The sequence below is a fragment of the Agelaius phoeniceus genome, chromosome 5 (assembly GCF_051311805.1).
Source record: "Agelaius phoeniceus isolate bAgePho1 chromosome 5, bAgePho1.hap1, whole genome shotgun sequence".
NCBI lineage: Eukaryota > Metazoa > Chordata > Aves > Passeriformes > Icteridae > Agelaius > Agelaius phoeniceus.
This window is the reverse complement of record NC_135269.1, coordinates 4,209,227-4,228,236: the sequence shown is the minus strand read 5'-3', so window position 1 is coordinate 4,228,236 and position 19,010 is coordinate 4,209,227. Positions and strand designations below refer to the sequence as shown.

At 40.9% G+C, this 19,010-nt stretch overlaps 1 protein-coding gene across 7 annotated transcripts in view; it reads left to right on the top strand.

Annotated features, from left to right (window-relative positions):
* The window catches only part of CALD1 (caldesmon 1), a 173,426-nt gene that overhangs the window by 33,103 nt on the left and 121,313 nt on the right, over positions 1 to 19,010 (top strand). For 6 of the 7 annotated variants that reach the window (XR_013182254.1, XR_013182255.1, XM_077178137.1 and 3 more), the window contains exon 2: positions 3,933 to 4,017. The exons of the other annotated variant lie outside the window; for it this stretch is intronic. The gene's annotated coding sequence lies outside the window, so the exon portion shown is untranslated. The remainder of the gene's footprint in view (positions 1 to 3,932; positions 4,018 to 19,010) is intronic. 7 annotated transcript variants of the gene reach the window in all.

Here is a 19,010-nt window from a genome sequence, read left to right as displayed (position 1 = left end):
AAGTATTGTGAAAAAACAACTGCTGCCCTAGTTCAAGTAATAGACAAAACTGCTTGAGGTCTTTAAGTGCTGTTAGAGGAGAAACTCAGGGACTTAGTTTTATAGGTAAAATGAAAGTGTAAAAGAAGTTGTCTTGCTAAAACACCAGAATTTCCTTTCTATGTCTTATGAAAACAGACATCCTAAGGGAGATTTTCAAGAGCACATAAGAAGTCTGTGGCTCCTTTCTGTCACATGTCAGTCCTCAGCCTGGTCAGCTGGGAGAGTTGGGAATTTGAATCAGAGGATGATCCTATAGAGCATTTCAAATGTACTTTTGTAAATGTATGGGTTGCTTGCTGTAAGACACCAAGGAGGTGCTGCTGTCTAGGATTGGTGGTTTTTATGTTGTCTCTACAGGTGATTGTAAATGGAAGATGCTGTTTCTGGTTGCACTGGAAGATTTTTTTTTTTCCATTTGCCTCCTTTAAAATGCCTGCAGCTCAGATCTGCTTGGGTTGTAATGTCTTGATCCTAAGGGCTGGATAAAACCAGGCCAAGTAATCCCTGGGAACTTTTGCTACCAGAAATGCTAGGAAGCAGGGAAATTGAGCACATCTGATGCTTTCCTCTGAATCAGTGCCATACTTGAGATGGTTTCAATGGGTGTTTTGGCTGCTTTTCCTGCCTCCTGCTTTAATAGCCCTGAGCCAGGGCTCCAAACATGTTCAGAAATCCAGGTTTGGTTTCTGTGGGTTTTTAAATGTTTGTGCCATAATGGGGGGAGTTGTCCTCAGCACTTTGGTCAAACAAAACTTCAGAGGCTTTGCCATTTCCAGGGTGTTGCAATGAAAGAAGGCACTTTGTTTCTTTGTTTAGGTTATGAAAAGGAGGATCTAGCTTTCTCCCGTAGATTGGAAATAGGTAGCCCTCAGTGCTGTTGGTTTTGCTTGTTAATGCAGGCTTTACCATCCAAGTGTTCCCATATTTAATCCCATGGGCCCTGAGGATTGCCCTGTGTGAGAAACATTTCTGGAAATGATCATTTCCCCTTGCTACAGAGAATAGAGTTTCCCATTGTAAAAGAACAATGGAAAAACATAATTTATTTTGATTATAAAATGCTTAATGGTCTATTGCTCTGTTTAGAAGTAGCTATCTCTAGTTATAATGAAAGCAAGACAGTACTGACTCCTTGAAGAGAAAGTTTTTATTTCCACAACTGTTTGGGTTTGGTACTCAAATCTCAATTTCTCCCACCTGGTAATTAGTTGATCAGTATGTAAGTAAATATAGGGATGGGATGATTTATAGGAGGTTGAAGAAATAATGAGGTAAATAAAGTAAATTAATTTGTGTTGCACTTAGTACTCCTTTTAAGAGCAAAGTGCAAGATAATTGTCTCAGCTTTCCTTTGTGTGTGTCAGCCAGAGATTTCTTGAGTATGAACCAAATAAATTATTTTTATAGAAGCTTTTTAGTTATTGGTGCCCTTGACTTTGATATTTTGCAGGCTATGTGGTATGAAACATTATAAAATTATATCAGCAAGTAGATTAAAAAATTCCTCTGGCTCAAGGTTGTCAGCATTTGCTCATTCATGGTATTTCACTTGATAGATCACAGAATCATAGAGTGGTGTGAGCTGGAAAAGGTCTGAAGTATATTTGTGAGTTTTGTTTCAATAAGGAATTCCTGAAGATATTTGGCAAAATGAATTTCTTTTTTTTTTTTAATTTTTTTTTTTAGTACTGTGCTTAGGACTACAGAGTAAAAACAGCCCAAGAAAGAAAAACATGTCCTTGGTCAGGATTATGTCAGGAATGTGTGTGTGTGTTTTGGCTCTGCCTCGGCAAACCTGAGCCTAACTTAAAGAAGGTGAGTGATCTTGTTTGGTTGGTGAGGAGAACACTTAAGTACCTTGTGAATGAGAGCACTCAGGAAGGACTTGGTGTTAAGGTATCACAGGAAACAAGGCTCAGTGAAAGCCTTAGGAAGAAAACAAGATGTTCTTCTGATTAACACTGATGTCCACCTTCAGGGCTTTGTCTGCAAAACATCTCAGCAGTCAGGAGGTTACACAACTTCAAGGTGTTTGTACTGTGTTGTACCTTTGAATTTGTATTTTCTTCTTTGGATGTAAATGATGAGGCATTTTTTCTCACAGCTACAGTAAATTAAGCAGAGTTTCTGCTTAAAAGACCTGGATCACTTCATGTAGCTCCATGAATCCTGAAGGACATTGGATTTTATTAGTGACTGATGAGGAGTAGTTTGGCATTTTATTGATGGAAGGATAGATCTGGGTTTTCTCTGGGTTAGAACTTACAACTGCAATTGACTTTAATGGGAGTTTTATTAAGGCTGAGATAGTCCTGTAACCTGGATTTATGCATTGCACAGAGAAGACCTGCATTCCTTTCACCAGGTCTGCTGGATCTGGGAAAACCTGCATTTTTCAGCATTTAGTGAGATACAGCCCTGGCAAGTTCAGAATGGGGTTTCCTGGAGGAGCTGCCATCTTATCTGGTCACAGCTGTGATTTTCTGTCTTGGCAGCTCTGGGGGGCAGCCAAGGTGTTTGTTGTTTTTGTAAAACAACGGGGTACCCCTTGTGTTTAGCCACGGTGGAGCACAGTGCTGCATGTGTGGAGGAGATTTTGACTCCCTCCCCATTTCATCACGCACCACCTTCAAAAACTCCCTTTGGCAGGCAGCATGACATTGAAACGTACACCTCAAAATTCTCTAAGATAAGCAAATCCTGCCCCTGACACTACTGCTTTATGGATTTAGGAGAAATCCTGTAAGATTGCACTGCCACTTGCTAAAGAAAGATGTATTTTTTCAGGGCTTATTCACATCTCTTGCTTAACACAGTGAGTCTAATGAATGCTCTTTAAACCCACCTGCTGATTGTCTTGATTAGGTGGGAAGGTAAACTCATTTGCCTAATCAAATGCTGATTGTGAAGCAAGCTTGTTTTTGGTATCTTTCTTCACCTGGTTTAACAGATAAAAGAAAATTTCTCTGCACCTTGTAATTCCAGCCTTTTGTCTTCTGAGTATATCAACATTTGAAAGTTTTGTGTTTTTTACTGCCTCTGTACCTGGAAGGGGATGGGTGTCACCAGAGCCCCTGAGCAGCTTTCCCAGCTGGCTGAGGTTATCCAAATTGGAGATCTGAGTCTGTTCTCCCAAGAGCTGCCCCCAGCTCTCCCCCTGCGGCATGGCTCAGAGGCCATTTTTTCTCACCACATGCTAAGTTATCATTTGTCCCAGCCATTGCTTGAAGGTGGCTGTTCTACCACTGTTGCAGTCAAATTACATGCACAGCAGACAAAAACAACCTGTCACTGAGACCCATGGAAATGCAATCCAGCAGCTATGCACAAACAGCCAGAAGTTTTTTGCATCTTTGACTCGAGGCAGCCAGCAATCAAGAAACTGTGCTGGTCTACAGCCAAAAGAAATAGGGAATTCCCTCAGTTATTTTTTTCTTCTCTGAAGTGATTAATGAGGGCATAATCAGGTTTGGCTCCATATTAATCGGCGCAGTTTGGATATTAAAATTGTCAGTTCTGTGGCTGGTGCTTCCCAGGGTGTTTTGGGGATTGCATGGGGCTGTGGTTGGGTTGCAGTCATGGCAGCAGGACAGGTGACTGAATGGAGCAGTTTTCCTTGCAAGTGGAAGCCACTCTTTTCCCCTAATGGGGGCTCAGGTGCACAGAGTAGTCTTGGTCTTTGCTTGCTGGGGAGTTTCTTCCCACAGAGTTGTCCCTGGAAAAAGAAAAGGAGCAGCAAATGAGTTTAGTCAGTGGTCAAATTGTGTCTAGCAACTGCTGCAAGGATCAAGATCTGTTTTGCTTTCTAGATCATCCTAAATGTAAAGTTTTTTCTGCCTTTGGTGCCTTCTTCAGCCCCCCCCCCCATGTAAACACTTCTATCTTTGCAGTGCCTGTGGTAACCATTGCCTTACTCAAAGAATCCCTTGGGAGCTGAAGTGGCAGCATCTTCCAGGCTCAGGGGCATCATATCTGGTGAGATAGATGCTTTTTATGCCTTTGGTTTTTGTTTTGTTTAGGGTTTTTTTTCATGTTCAGTTGAGACAATTTCTATCATGAGCTGCACTTCAGTGTTAGCTTAGTTTCCTTTGAAACCTAAGGTCTGGTATGGGAAAAGGGTGTTTGGGGTTAGTGATCAGCCTGATTTGGAAGACAACTTGTGGTAGCCCTTGATCAAACTGACTGCCAGAAATTACTTGTATTTTTGGGAATTTTCCACCCCAATTTTTCCTTTTTTTTTTTTTTTTTACTGTTTTGCATGCTAAGGATTATAGCTAAGTATGTGCATGGTAATTTTGCTCTCAAAAACAGTGAGAAATTTTTCCATGTTGTGGCTCCATATTAATCTCCTGCTTCCTGGAAATTACCTGAATGGGAAGGAGGTGTTTTTCCCCTGGGAAGGTTGAACTCTTGTGTCTTTGTCATTAACCCTACATGTGGCCATCTTTGCATGCACAGGCTGCACACTGAGGGAATGAAGTCAGCCCAACAGCCACTCTGGGCTTGCCCTTGGTGAAAGGTTATGAATATGGAGACCATTATGTGTCATTAAGATAATAATGTTGCTGAATATGTCAGCCAAGTCAATGACTCTCTGTTCCCCAGGTGTTCTGGTTTTGGTTTGATAGGGACACGTAACAAAAATTCTGCTTGCCAGGTGGGAGAAAATTTGCCTTTCAAAAGATTCAGCACTTGATAGGAGTCCTGCTAAGCAATGATGGTAATAATAATAAATGTTCCTAGGCTGCACTTGGTTTATAATTGCTGTTTAGCCCAAATTGCTCTGAGTGAGGACACTCCATCATTCACAGGTGGAGGTTATGATGTCATGTGTAGCAAATTCACTGATGCAAAAGGATGGAACATTTACATAGAATAGTGACATGATGTAGTAGTGGAAACTAAGCAAAGTTAGTTCAGTTTCAGTAGTGGAAACTAAGGAAAACGAGGAGGATTCAAACTTTAAGTGAAGCAGCCAACCTTGATGAGGAGGTGAGGAAAGGGCTTGCCTTGAAGGGTTTCTGTGCTTGTTGAGCACCAGTCTGGAGGGGCTGTGTTTGCATGGTCTGATCCTGACTTGTCCTGTAAGGGCAAGGTTTGTAAGGAATTATCCTTACAGAGGATAATCCCAAGGAATTATGGCCACGCCTGTGATAGAGCTGACAGTTTTTGTCTGCATACACTTTTAGGGAGTTTCTACCTCTTGAGTTATCTTTCCCCAGTATCTTTTTTCTCATTTCTGATGTTCACAGGCAGGTTCAAGTGGCCAAGCAGAGCAAAGTCTTGAGCACAGAGTTCCTGAGGTCACCCTGCCTGCTCTTCTGGTCCCTGGTTATCACAGATTGTGTCAGCAGATGAGGGAAGGAAGAGGCAGGGTGAGCTGGGCTGAAGCCAGGAGGATAGAAACCTAAAAGTGAATTTGTTGGGCAATAGTGGCTCCCAAACATGTTTTTTTTATTTGCATGTGGATCTATAAAGGCTCCAGTTTCAGTCCTTGGGGATAATTAAACCTTAAGCAGTGATAAACAGTGCAATATTCAATTAGTGAGCTGCCCTGACAAAGGCATGTCAAAGTAAATTGGGGGTTTTTTGAGGCTGTTAACTGTGCTGACAGAGAGTTGGTTAATTCTTGAAGGATAATGTTTTGGGCAAATTCCCAGCCTCCAAATGCCTGCAGGCAGACTTGTCCATATTTGTGGTATATTTGAGGTCTACTGTTCCTCCTTTGGGCCATATATTTTAAGTGGGAATTTTAATGGAAGGAAACATTGCTGCAGAGCAACAGCCTTCTCTGAAACACTTTCCAAAAGTATGTTAAGGCCAAAGGTCTTGTTTTTTCTGGGCAAAAGAAGTGAATCCTCTAATATTTACTCAGTTATAAATAGTGATGGGCAAGGCTCTAAGGATGGATTCCTGGAAGATTGTATCAGGGATAGTTATTCCCCAAACTAAGCAAAGGCAGTGGTTGTCTTTTAATTGTTCCATCTTCTTTGGCACAGAGAACACCATTACTAAACAGCAAATAATTACAATAAATTTGAGGTTTTCACTCCTCTCTTGTTTCTCTCCAGTCCCAATAGGAATCAAAATGTTTCTTATTTCCAGTAAGAGATGGAAGTTTAGTGCTGGGGGGAATGTTCATGGTGAATGTTTTGGCTCTCCAGCCATGGCATCAGAGAGGTGGCAGGAGAAGGTGCAAACCCTATGGGGCAGGAACTTGCCTGGGGTGCAGGAGGTGCTGCCCTTGACCAGCTGGGCTTGGACAGGGAGCTACATTTCATTGATGCACTCCTCTCTTCTCCTGCCTGTAAATAGGATGGGAGATTATAACTTTCCTTAGAGAGAAGCTGTTTGAAAATGTTGTTGCTTTCCACTGAAAGCTAAACCTGCTTGGTGTCACTGCTAATAAATAGGTGAGTGTTACCTAATTCCATTAGCAGGTTAGTTTGCCTCCCACAGTGAAACTCAGTCTCTCACAGTGTAGGTCTTGTAAAGTTCAGCATGCAGTTTCTGCATCACCAAAGAGCTAACATGAAACCCAAATGAGATACAAGCCTTGCTGAGGAGCCTGGAGGCCAGAGCCTCCAGAAGTGCTGTGACACTTCCAAACAGGAGCACAGCATCTGAGGTGTCTTTGCAGGCTCATGAGTCTGCTGGACCGATAAATTCTGAAAAATCAGAACACGTACAGCATTATTTCTTGGAAAAGGAATGCAGTTTCTCATTTGCTTTCTAATTTGCTGTATCAAGATTAAATGTACAGTAACTGAACTGACTGGAAAATCTATTTCAGTAAATACTAAATAACAAATGTTTGGTAGTAGCTGAGACCTCAAACAGCAAGAAAAAATATTTTTCAGACACTGATGTGCTTTTGTGCAGATGTGGCTTTTTTGCTAGCACTTGTCAGAGAAGAAAAAATAAAACTGATTACTGATAGCTATTAGGTATCATTCCAAAATCTTGCAGTTGAACATTTATTTCTACTGATGTAAGACAGGTATTTAACTCTGTGAAAAGTTGTATCTGTGCTCTGTAGGATACTTGAAACTTTGGAGAACTGAAGACATTTCCCACTGTAACCTGTTGTATGCTAGCGCTACCCCAAAAAATCAAAATTAATTCCAGGTACTCAAAAAAAAAAAAAAAAAAGGAAAAGGAAAAAGACACAGGGATTAAATGACAGAATTGCTGCTTTTTTTGGTGGCTGTTGGTACTATCATATATGCTGAAGCATTCCAACCAAGGGCATGTGGCTACAATGGAATTTGATGTACAGTCAGTTTTAGGGAACATCCTGTGCCTTGTTAATATCATCCATAAAAGGCTTTCAAACTTCCTGAAACCAGTCCCTTCTGTTTCCAAGTCTGCATATGATCTCATAGGAAATGATCTGGGAGAGGCCAGCTAACCCTTTTGCATAATCAAGGTAGCATTGTTCTTTTAATGCCTAAAGTGAGTTGTTTCACTGATATAAACTCAATAATCCCCTTTTCTTCTGTCAACAAATCTATACTATCAGGCTGTGCAATGATTTTGGTGGCATTACAAAGGAGAATAAGTGGCAAGACTGAAGTGTGATTTGAAGTCTGACCTCAGTAATGTCATTCATTTACTTTGTCATCCTCTGTCTCAGCTATTTCAAAAATCCTAAACCCAGTGAAATCTGGAAGAGTGAAATGCAAACACACAACACAAGTGAGCAAGGTTTATTTTGCAGAGGGCTCAGAGGCAGGTGAGCAGCCTGCACCATGCCATGCTTCATAAAGGGCAGTAGTAGCAAAACTGCAAGGAAGAACCTACCCTTTATATAGGCTTGATATTGTAAAATCTCTCATGTGTACATTAGCAGTAGAAAAAGTGAAGAAAGTGAAAGAAAAAGAGGTCTTGTATTGGAGGCCTTGAAAACCTTGCTCTTCACACAAACCCAGAGTGCCTCATGCAGTCCATGTTCTTTTATATCCTTGGGATACCCAGGATTTCCTCAATATATTTAGCCCAAGAAGGGAAACACTCCACTGAGCTGCTGCCCCTGAAAGCCTTGTAGGGCAGCGAGCCTGAACCTTCCCTGCCAGGGCAGGGAGAACAAAGGCTCTGGGCTCTGTGACTGTGCACAAGTACAATTATGGTCTAGTCCATGTCAGTAGGCTGAACCAGCTGCCCAACTAAACTGGCTGGAGTTGGAGTGAGCCTAAGCAGAGGGCTCTGTGGCACCCTGCTCGCTGCAGAGCTGTTAAATTTGGCACTCTGCTCTGGGCTCCACTCAAACATTTTCTTAACCATATTAGGCTATGTGGAAATTGGCCAGCCTTGGATGGACTTGCTGCTTGTGCTCATATTTTATAAAGTAGGCAGCCACTGCTTTGCTTAAGAACTAGCAGGTTTGATAGAATAACACAAATGGAAGAGGAAGCAAGCCTATCTTTTATTTAGGCATGTTGATATCAGCACAAAATGAACGCAATATCATAAAATTGTAGCAGAGCTAGGAGTAATTTGTAATTGTTGTAGTAATTGTGTTTGTAATTGTAATAGTAATTGTAGCAGGGCATGGAGAGAATAAAAGATGATTTTTACATATACTCTGAACTCATGTAAATTAAGGCACATCACAAATTATTCTTCTGAATCTAGGTTAGTAAATCCCCTCTCTGGCACAGCATATGGACTTACCAGGTTTAAAACCACTGAACCTGCATTCAGTTGATGTTAGTTTGTGAGGACCAGGGCTTTTTTAGTGATGTATACATGATGAGGGGGTCTGAGTATTGTAACACATCTGAAATCCAGGCTCACTCATGGGCAGTCCTCTTAACCAGGTCCAGTACTACCTCTGTGAGCTGAGAAATTTGCAGTGATGGTCCCTGAGGTTTACAAAGCCATGCACCATTGACAGTTTTAATAAGCTAAATTTATATTTGGAATGAATATTCAGAGGTGGCTGAGGATAAGCTGTAGAAAAAAAAGAATCTTTCTTAGTGGTAGTTCAATTTTCCACTGCATTGTAGAATTTGGTTTTTGGAAGGTTACAGAACTACTTGTGTGAAAGTTACTGCCCAGGTGAAGGCTTCTCTGGAGCCTTGGATGAGGACTGAAAGGTTCATGAAATATTTAATAATTGTAAGGAGGGTATGCAAAGGTGCATGAGCTCTTGGGGTAGGAGGGAATGAATTTTGCATTGCTTTTTCATGCCCAAACCACACAAACAAAATAAATAGAAATGCAGCCTCAATACTGAATCCACTTAAGGGAAATGAAGAAGGAAACGTTTCTGTTGCTTTCCATTTTAGATCCATTACAAAAGGGACTGCTGTAGGGCTGTAATTCAATGCAGGAAGCCTTTCTATGGAATTTTGGCATTAGGTGGACTTCCCAAGAACAGCTACTGTCCAGAAGATATTCCAGCTAAAAATCTTCTGAGAGCAGTTTGAAATGTTGGCACTGTTTCATCTGAGGTCTGATCCAGCTTGAGCTAGGAGAGGAACAGAGGAGGCTCTGATTTGGATCTAAATGGCTCCTCTTTACGCTGTCCAACTTGCACATAAAATCTTCAAACAGAAGAACACCCCAACCAAGCAACCCCCCCCAAATGAATCCTTACATAGAACACGAAAGAGAAAAGGTTGTACAGAACTTGTGTTTGACTAGACTAAGATATATTTTGAACCACAGGCAGGAGCAGAGGGCAGTGAGAGGGGAGATTGTGGCAGGGGAACGTGGCACAGAAACAAAGGTGACCCACACTGCTCTTGTGGGAAGTACAGCCTGGTTTGAATGGCTTTGAGCAGCCTTAGCAGAAATTCTTTCTGCCACAGCTAATTCACTTATTACTGAATTACTTAGCATCTGCATATGTGGACCTTTCCCAGATTTAATCCTAAACCACCAGGACTGGGTTGAGGTCTGTGGGCAGATACAGGAATATTCAGCAAGATGCTTTGGTTTTTTTTGTACCTCAGTTTTCCCATCTGGAACAAGCTGACCTGAGAGAACCTGATTAGGTTCTGTTATGAATTTGGTTATTTGAGGTGCATTTGGATGTCAGAAAGACATCCAAGTGATCAATATTTAATTAAATGCAATTCCTGCCCAAGGGAGTGTTTCCAACTGACCCAAAAATAGGCCTGTGCAGTGAGGGAGCAGAAACATGGACTGCCTTGTCTAGAGGTCTTAAATTCTCTTTAAGGAGAGGGTCAGGGTTAAGGAGCCTGGTCTCCAGAAAAGACTTCCAGTGGCTGACTTGCTAAATCCTGCTGTGGTCTAAATATCAATGGCATTCCTGCAGGCAGAAGAGTTTTGATTTGAGCTGAGGATCTCAGACCCTTGTAGGTGGTGGCTTTGAAGGCCAGGTGACTTTGCTGAAGGGTTCACCTGTATGAGTATGAATGTGGCTGAGACAGCAGGAAGGATGGTGTGGCTGGGCTCACAGAGAGCCCAAACTCAGGGAATCCAACCACAAGTGTGGATGAGCTGGCTACAGCTTGAACCCAAACTTCAAAGCCTTCAGTGAAATTCTAAATGACCCAATGGGAGATTTTTGGGTTTGATTTGTTTTCTTAGACGTGAAGAACACATCTGGGTGTGCTCTAGATCTTGCCTCCTATTTTATGTGCATAAATGGCAGCTATTTTGAAGCACTGCTAAATTATTGTCCACCTTTGTTGCCCTTGGGACAGAATAATGGTGTTGCTTTGGATGTCTTTTTTTTTTCCTATGTGCCTCCTGCCATATGCCTGTGGCTTGTAGCAGAGGGAGTTCAAGAGTTACTGCTACATTTACTTGTGTTTTGAGGACAAAAGTCCTCCTTATTGCTATTTTTCCTCCCCTATTCCCCACTCCCTATCCTTTCTATTTCAGAACTTTAATCACCTTGCCAAGAATTTGATTGAGTAGCTTGGATATAAAAAAAGCTTGTTTTATGACTCTTAATAATATGTGTAGATGTGCATGTGAAGTTAAAAGTGCATCTCATGCTCCAGACTGTAAGCTGAATGCTAAGGGATGCAGCAAAAGAATTTTCCTGTTTTATCCTGTTTTAATTGCATGATTTGATAGGTAAATTGTGGATTTTTTTAATCTCTTTATAAATATCTATAGTCATTTTTGGAGACAGAATGCTGATGTTGATAGAGCAGCAGCTGTAGCTGATACCAACTTATGTTATGTTTGTGATCCAAACAAGTGTAACAGATCAGAGCTCTGTAATAATAGGAAAAGGAATTTCATAAACAAGTTAAACAGGTGGGGAAATTCAAGTGAAAGCAGTAGTGGTTAAGGGGAGAATTTCAAGGACAGGGAATTAGGTACTCAGTGAAAGTCAAAGCTGGTATCTGTCCATTGTATTTCTTTAAATGTTCAGGTTATTTTACTTTAAGGAAAAGGAATTGAATTAATGGACTTTGAAACAGTATGCTTGGCAAAAAAATAATCTGCATCTTGAGTTCATCACACTTAGGCATCCCAATCTGGCTTTAGATTGGGGTTTTGTATGGTGGGTCGATTATCTATGGTCAACAATGTCCACAGTTAAAGTGTCTTGGTTTTGTTACATCTGTCCTCGATTTTTGATGCCTTCTGGCTCTTGAGGATTTGCTGTCTTGCTAGTTGAATCCTTAGGAACCTTTGCAGGTGTCTCTGTGGAGAAGGTGATGACCATGCACTTCCTCTGTGCTGTTCTTGTGAACACACACAGGCAGCACTTGGGCTGAAAATGGCAGGTAGTATTAAAAGATATATTAAATAATATAGAAATATTAATAATATAGAGCAGAAAAAAAAGTTGGTGTCTAATCCAGTTCATTCTATTGGCCCAGAGCAGAGTTTACTATTTAAAATGATTTTTGAGTGGTGTATTTTGTTCTGGAAGTGTCCCATGCAGAGCCTTGCAATTTGCCTCACGTGACCTGTTACAGTGCTTAATTATCCTTTCCTTTACACAGTTTTCCCAAGGTTCTTAATTGGTAGGGAAATTAAGGGACAAAATCTCTGTTGCTCCATTTTAAGCACATTGCATCTACTCCTGCCTTCAGGGAATGTGAAGGGTTTATCATTCTCCAATACATGTGTGAAAATCACTGGTTTTTAGGCTTGGCAAGCCTGACCCTTCCAAATTCTCCACAGACACTATGTTTCCTAGAGCTCTGGAAACTTTGCTTGTTCTCTTCCAATAGTTCCCCTATTTCCTGAAGCAGTGTGTACCTGTGGATATATTCAGGTTTCCAGCCAGGAACTGAGCAGTACCCAGGAGGGAAGGAGTGCTGTTTGTAGCTGCTGTGTTTCCAAACGTATGACATGAGTGTGATTTGCCACCAGCCCTGGGTTAGAGTTTTTTGACTTTTTTTTATTTTATCTGTCAATTACTGCCTCAGTGAAACATTTCCTAGTGTTTGTGAAAGCAATTACCAAGCCACTATTATATTTTTTGGAGACATTTAACCCACAAATTGAGAATGCTCCAAGCTGAAAATGGCCTAATTTTGCATGTTCTGGCTACTTGTCTCTTCACTTGTAATTCTTAACTTTAATGAGGTTTTTTTAAGCTATTAATAGCAAAATTTGTGTCAATGAATATTTTCAGTGATCTCTCTGGCCAATGGCTTGGGCTGCCTGATATAATCAGCCACATTCAGACTTCACAGAATAGGTCAGGCTGAAACACAAAATAGACTGGAATAGGGAGGCAAGCCCAAGAGCAAGGAGGGGAATGAAAATGCATGCATGAAATGCTTCAGTGAGGTTTCTAGTGCTTAGAAAAGCAATTAGAGAAACACTTTGGGAGAGCAGGATGTATCTGGAGCCAAGTTTCTTCAACACCTATGGGTGTGCTTCACATTAATTTTTAGTATCTGCTTTTAGAAATCTTGAGAAAGAAGAGGTAATGCCATGACAGAAGAACAAACATATTTTGCTGAAAGTGGAGTGAGTCCTGGGGAAGATATCATGTTATTAAAATGGAAGCCACATCTTTCCATGTAAGAGGGACAGCTTAAAGCAAGGTGCTTGCTCCTCTAATCCCTCTTGCAACACCATGACTTAGGACTTGGTAGTCTTTGAAGTAAATTTCCCAAAGCAGTGGGGGGATCATCCTGATCTCCTCCAGCCTGGCTTCCTAAATGCTCAGATGGTTGTTAATGAAGAGAACAGGTCTTATAAATTCCCTGAGGAAGTAAATTGAGAAAACCTACATTGGTGTACAATGAGGTTGTCAGTTCCTAGCACCTGATTGCCAGGGTTTGAGCCAGCTGAATTCACAGCAGCACATTTGGAGGGAAGGGTTCATCACTGTCCTGTAATGCCAAGCTGTTCTTTCAGTCCAAGCCAGCTTTTTCCACTGAGAGGGGCAATGAAAAAGTGTGCCTGTCAGTGGAAATATGCAGTACAGAAAACAGCTTTGGAAATACAAGGCCTAGGAAATATAAAATTGGACTCATTACTGTCATGGAGCATAATGGTGATAATTCACAATGCATCTGTCACTATAATGAAGGAGAGGAAAAGTTCTAATCCCCTGAGGAATACAAGGGGTGTTTTATATTATTTGTCCAGGTGTGGGTGTGATGAATGGGGCCAGATATCAGTGGTGTAAATCTATGGGTTCAATGTGGGCAAAGCTGAATCTGGCCAAGATTCTCAAAAGAGACTTGCTAAAGGGATGAGCTTTATTGTGTTGGTGACTTCCCAGCCACAGCACTCACCTTCAGAAATATCCGAGCTAATCTCTGAGGGTGATAACTGATACACTGTGCATTTTCACAGGGCTAGGAAAAGGAAATACCTGCTGTTTGAAACTTTCCCATGCACTCTGTGGATAAGGACATATGTTTTTAAACTCACCACCTTGTCTTTCTTTTGAAACTGCTGGAAATTTTCTATCTGAACCTTAGGAATATTTTGTGCATGGCACTGTGGTGAATATGTAGGCCTTAGGTGGCTGCTAGTTATTGTTTATAAAATTCTGTTTGTGCATTTACAAAATGGTAATTGAAGTCCATGGAAACATGAAATAGACTTTCAAGTATGTTTTGAGGCAGGATCTGCATTACAATAAACACATTGATAAGTCACTTGTGCAAAGGTAGATATTTATTTTCCTCTTCACAGTGAAACAGAAATATAAACACTGAGCATTTACTTAGTAATGTAATATATTATTTTTGTAGTTTTGTGGAAAAAAAAAAATCAAGTGTTTTCCTTTTCCCTCCCCACCCTTTCCTCTGGGGCATTGTTAGAGTCTGTCTGATCCATAGAGACCTGATCCTAGGGAGCTGAATTTTTTTCTGGTTAAAAAAAACCAATAAAAAAACCCCAACAAAACCTGGGTTTGGTAATTTCCCCAGGGCTCAGGAATGCTAGTGAGTGATGTCACTTTTCTTTCCTCAGAGCTGCCCTTAAGAGTTCATCCCTGTTACAAAGGCCATAATGGAGGTTCGAGAAACATTTCACTAAAACTGTGGCAGCTGAAGTCTCCATCTCATCAGTAGGTGATGATTCAGTGACAAATTGTCCATGAAGGCTCATAGTTGGTTATCCTTAAAATTACAAGTGAAATAGTGCTCTTTCAAGAAAGAGGGTGTGAATGAAGAAAATGAACTGCTTGCAGTTCCCATGTGGCATGGAAGCCACTCCATCTCTGCCCTGAAATCTCTGTAAACACCCATTGAAGTCTTGTATGGCATCAATTGTGTATTTCTTGTGTTTTGATTCCATAACATCTACCTACTCTTGAAAGCTGATTTAGATGACTAAAACACCAATGCAAAAATGGGAAAAGGGAGAATATTTTTGCATACCTTATGAGTGATAACAATGAGACCTCAGATATTGTTGTCCCTGTTTTGTAGCTTTTACTACCTTGAAGTTTCTAGGTGGGTCTGTTAGATCAGTGTTAACAGACGGGATTCCTTTCATCCTGCTGGAGAGGTGTCAGCGTTGTGCTGCCATGATGCTGCTAGGGAAAACAAGTTGAGTTGTTTAATGAGATTTAGGTAAGGCTGGCATTAGGCTTGAATGTCATGGCTCCTGTGGATGTGCCAGAGGATTTTCCTGCCCCTAAATACGACCAAAGTAAAAGCTAGGACACGTGGCCACTCAGAAAACCTCCACAATGGTGAACACTTGGCAAATAGCTGGATTTGATCTTTGAGGATTGAAGTTATCTTCTCACTATTCTATAGCTTTTCCACCTCTCATATGGGAGCTAGCAAATATGTGAATTCCCTGGGGTTTGATGTGTCTCAGAGGGAGGAAGCATGAAGTAGATTTCTGCATGTTGCTGACTCTCTCAGTTTCAGGTGGGTTGTGCAGTGCTGGCATGATTGACCCTGGAGTTTGTCTCAGGCAACCTTTTGGTTCCTCTCTTGGATCCTGCATATTTCATGGTTGATTTAGCTGGGTTCACAGAGCTTTCTGTAAACCATGGAGTTCTAGGGAGAAATTTATGGGTTTGAAAGAATAACCAGCTTCGTAGGGCAAATGGCACTGTCTCTGATTACTGTATGGAAGGAAGTTTTGGGTTTACCACTAATTGCAGATAAAAATTAATATTTGTGAAGGAGACACATATGATTTATTTATAAGTGTTTTCTGTTTCCATAATGAAATTTCCTTTGGGTTTAAGTACAGTCATTTGGAGGAAAAAGCAGAGGTCTGTGGCTCATTAGTTTCTGGTGGTTGTCAGAAGCCATTAATCAATTGCCCCCTTTACCAACATAGGTCCTAATTCAGCAAAGCATTTAGGCACAGGCTTAACTATAAGCATGTGTTTCAGAGCACTTTGCTAAATCAGGGCTTTAATGTGATTCAAGCTTGCTGCATTTTTTTCCCAAGTCTAAGCTTACCCCAAAATGACAGGAGTCACTAATACATCAGCTGAAGTGTCATGTACCTTCCTCACCTGTCTTTCTAAATAGCCATATGCAAGGGGGGGAAAATGGGTCAATTTTCCCCTCATCTTTTTCAAATCCTTCCTCAAATGGAGGCTACTGTCCTGAATAGTAGGGCATGTGAAATAGCAGCAAGCCAGGAGCAAGAGGAGTGAAATGTGGGGAAAGCAGATTGTTTTGTTCTCTCCAATCGCTGTTTTTGCTAAAGGCTGCTTGGTTGTGAGGAGGAAAGAGGAATGCAGCAGATCCATGTTTTGATACAGCCAGATGAATCCTGCTATGCAGGAGCTAATAAATCTAGGTAGAGTATGCATGTATCTTAATCTACAGAGGGGACAAATGCAAGTTCCCCTCACTCTAGAATTCTCCCAAGTGCTTCTACTACTCTTGTGAAAATTACAGTGTGACTTTCAGCAGTGACTAAAGGTCAAGAGTGAGGGTTATGTGCTCAGTCCAAGTCTTGTCCTCTTTGGCACCTGGAAAAAGATGCAGTCCAACCACAGGTATCCTGCTGAGAAATGCCCTGGAAGGAGCAGCACCTCAAGTGCTGCTATAATAATGGCAGCATGACTGCCCCCTCCCACCATGTCCACCCTTCTCATTTTTATTCCAGTAAGAGGATCAAAGGGACCTGGGCTTTTTCTTTATTCATGTATGATTCATAATTCAGTAGAGATGATTGAGAGCTCTCAGAAATTACAGCAGTTTCTAGACCAATACAATTTTTTATGGTTCAGCAGAAAGTTGCATATCTTGAGAGTGAAGGTAACCAGCCTTATAATCCATTCAGGAGTTGTTTGGCATAGAAGAGAGTATAGCTTTTGGGCAATTTTTCCCCAATCTGTGAAAGCCAAAGTGACATCCACGTGTAACAAACAGTCTTGATTAGTTTCAGACTTTGCAGTAAGGGTGCTGCCTGTTGAATCAGCAGAAGCACTTTTTGAAAAATATAGGCTTCCTTTGGATTTTCTCTTCTCAAATGTTGCTGTCATTCCAACTGGCTTGGCTTGTGAAGCCTGACATCATCTCAGCCTGAGGTTGTATATGGAAAGGAAAATTGCTTCATTGCTTCATGTTTCCATTTTCTTCCCTTTCTGCATTTGACAGCAACAGGAGCACATGATGGAATGGTGCACAGAAACCTGTGCTGTGCACATTGCACAGATGGAAATGACGACTGAGCTTTGGCTTTCAGGCTGAAGCAAGACCCACATTGCTCCTAATGGACCTTGACTCTGCAGCATGCAGTCAATAGAATAGTGTGGAAAATTTTGCGTGCTTCCTTTGACTTTCTATTGGTATTCTTTCTATCCCTGGGAGAAGAAACCAAAACACTTTCTATTTTCTGTATTAATAGTTTTATACCACACTTAGAGGGAGCTTAAGCACTGTTTATGTTGAAAAGCACTCCAAGGCCTCAAAGACTTAAAATCTGATCAGATGAGAATCAAAGGGCAGCAGGGGAAGAAGCAGCATTGAGCTAACCCCTGTCCCCAGTCTCACCCCAAAATCATGTGACAGAGTTAGGCAGAGAAGTCTCGTCTTGAGTCCTCGGTCACAACTTTCTCTTGCTGGTAAAAGGATGTTTTTAAATAGGCTTTGACTGATATTTGTGGCATGCTTTATCTCTGGAACACTGACAAAATTTGTCACCCTCACCAGTTGTGGAATCTTTTTGATAAAGAGTGTCTTGCCACTCTAGAATGAGTTACCAAGACAGGTAAAAGCATAGGCTTTCCATGGTATGGTTTTTTTAATTATTTTTTTAAGTTTGGACCGTGTCCCTCTGAGTTATTTTAGTTTCAGAAAGTTAAAGCAACACTTATGGAAGTTTTAAGATAGCTTTGATCATGCCGTTACTTAGAATCCCTCATTGTCTTGTGCTTTTTTAATGTGCAAGAAGTTTAGGGGGCTTCACATCTCTTATCTCTATGACTTGCTAAGCATTGTGTGTTTGAGAATTGCAGCTTCATCAGGAGCAACAACTATGGGCTCTGTGCAAAACTGTCCTTACAGATGCTGAGCAAATATAGGTGGCCTTGTGAATCCTTAGCCATCCATAGAGGGCACTTGACAACAGTAGAGATTAGATCTTGAACAATTAAATAAAATATCTGTGTTTATTTTCCAGTCTATGAAGTTTAACAAAGGAAAAGGGAAAGGATGGTCAGGCAAGGAAGGGAGAAATGGTGGGATATGTGTGATTAATACAGTTTTAACTTTGCTGTCCATGATGACACTATGCAGTGATGAAGTGGATGCATTCTGTGATTTATTTTCTTCTGCTTTAAAGTAGTGGAGCTCTAAAAATGACTAATGAACCTCCTTTCAAGGTTCATATCTATGACCTAATTCATGTGTGCAGGAATCTTGTCTTCCTCTTAACTGCTGCATGAAGTTGAGGGTTGCTCATCTACAGAGCATTAGAGGCCAAAGCAGAGACCCTGGACAAGTTCCAGCACTAATAGCTGCATTCCAGTGGAAACAGGAATCAGATGTACAGTGCACATCATAGGCTAATTGGCAGATGCTATTTACCATATGTTAATTGCAAGTTGTATTAGAAGCTATGATGTTGATTAAGGCAGCAATTAGAGCGGTTCCTTGTAAGATGCTGAGTTTTTAAAGATAATTGTTCCAGTAGATGCATTTTTATCAGTGTGCCATTGAAGCTTATTCTTTTGAGCAAAGCCTTATTAATGTGTGTTTTCCCTAACCTCCCTAAACTTACAGCAAAACCTTATTAATGTCTAACCTCAGTCTTGCTTTAGAGCAAAACCTTATTAATGTGTACTTTTCTAGTTTCTACAGAAAAGTTTATACTGTTCTGCTGTACTTTATTTAGACTATGGAAGATAGTATGGTGTCTATGTTTGCATACTATTTTTGTGCTGCATCTGTTCCAAGATATTGTTCCATCATATGTGTCTATAAAAGTCTATTTGATCTGTAGGCCCAAACAGGGATTTTTCTCTGGAGTTATTAGAGGTGAATATGATAATTCATGGCGAACCAATACCCCCAGTGGGGATGCTGCTATATAAATTAAATTCAGCTTATGTCTTGTGGACAATTTATAGTCTGGAG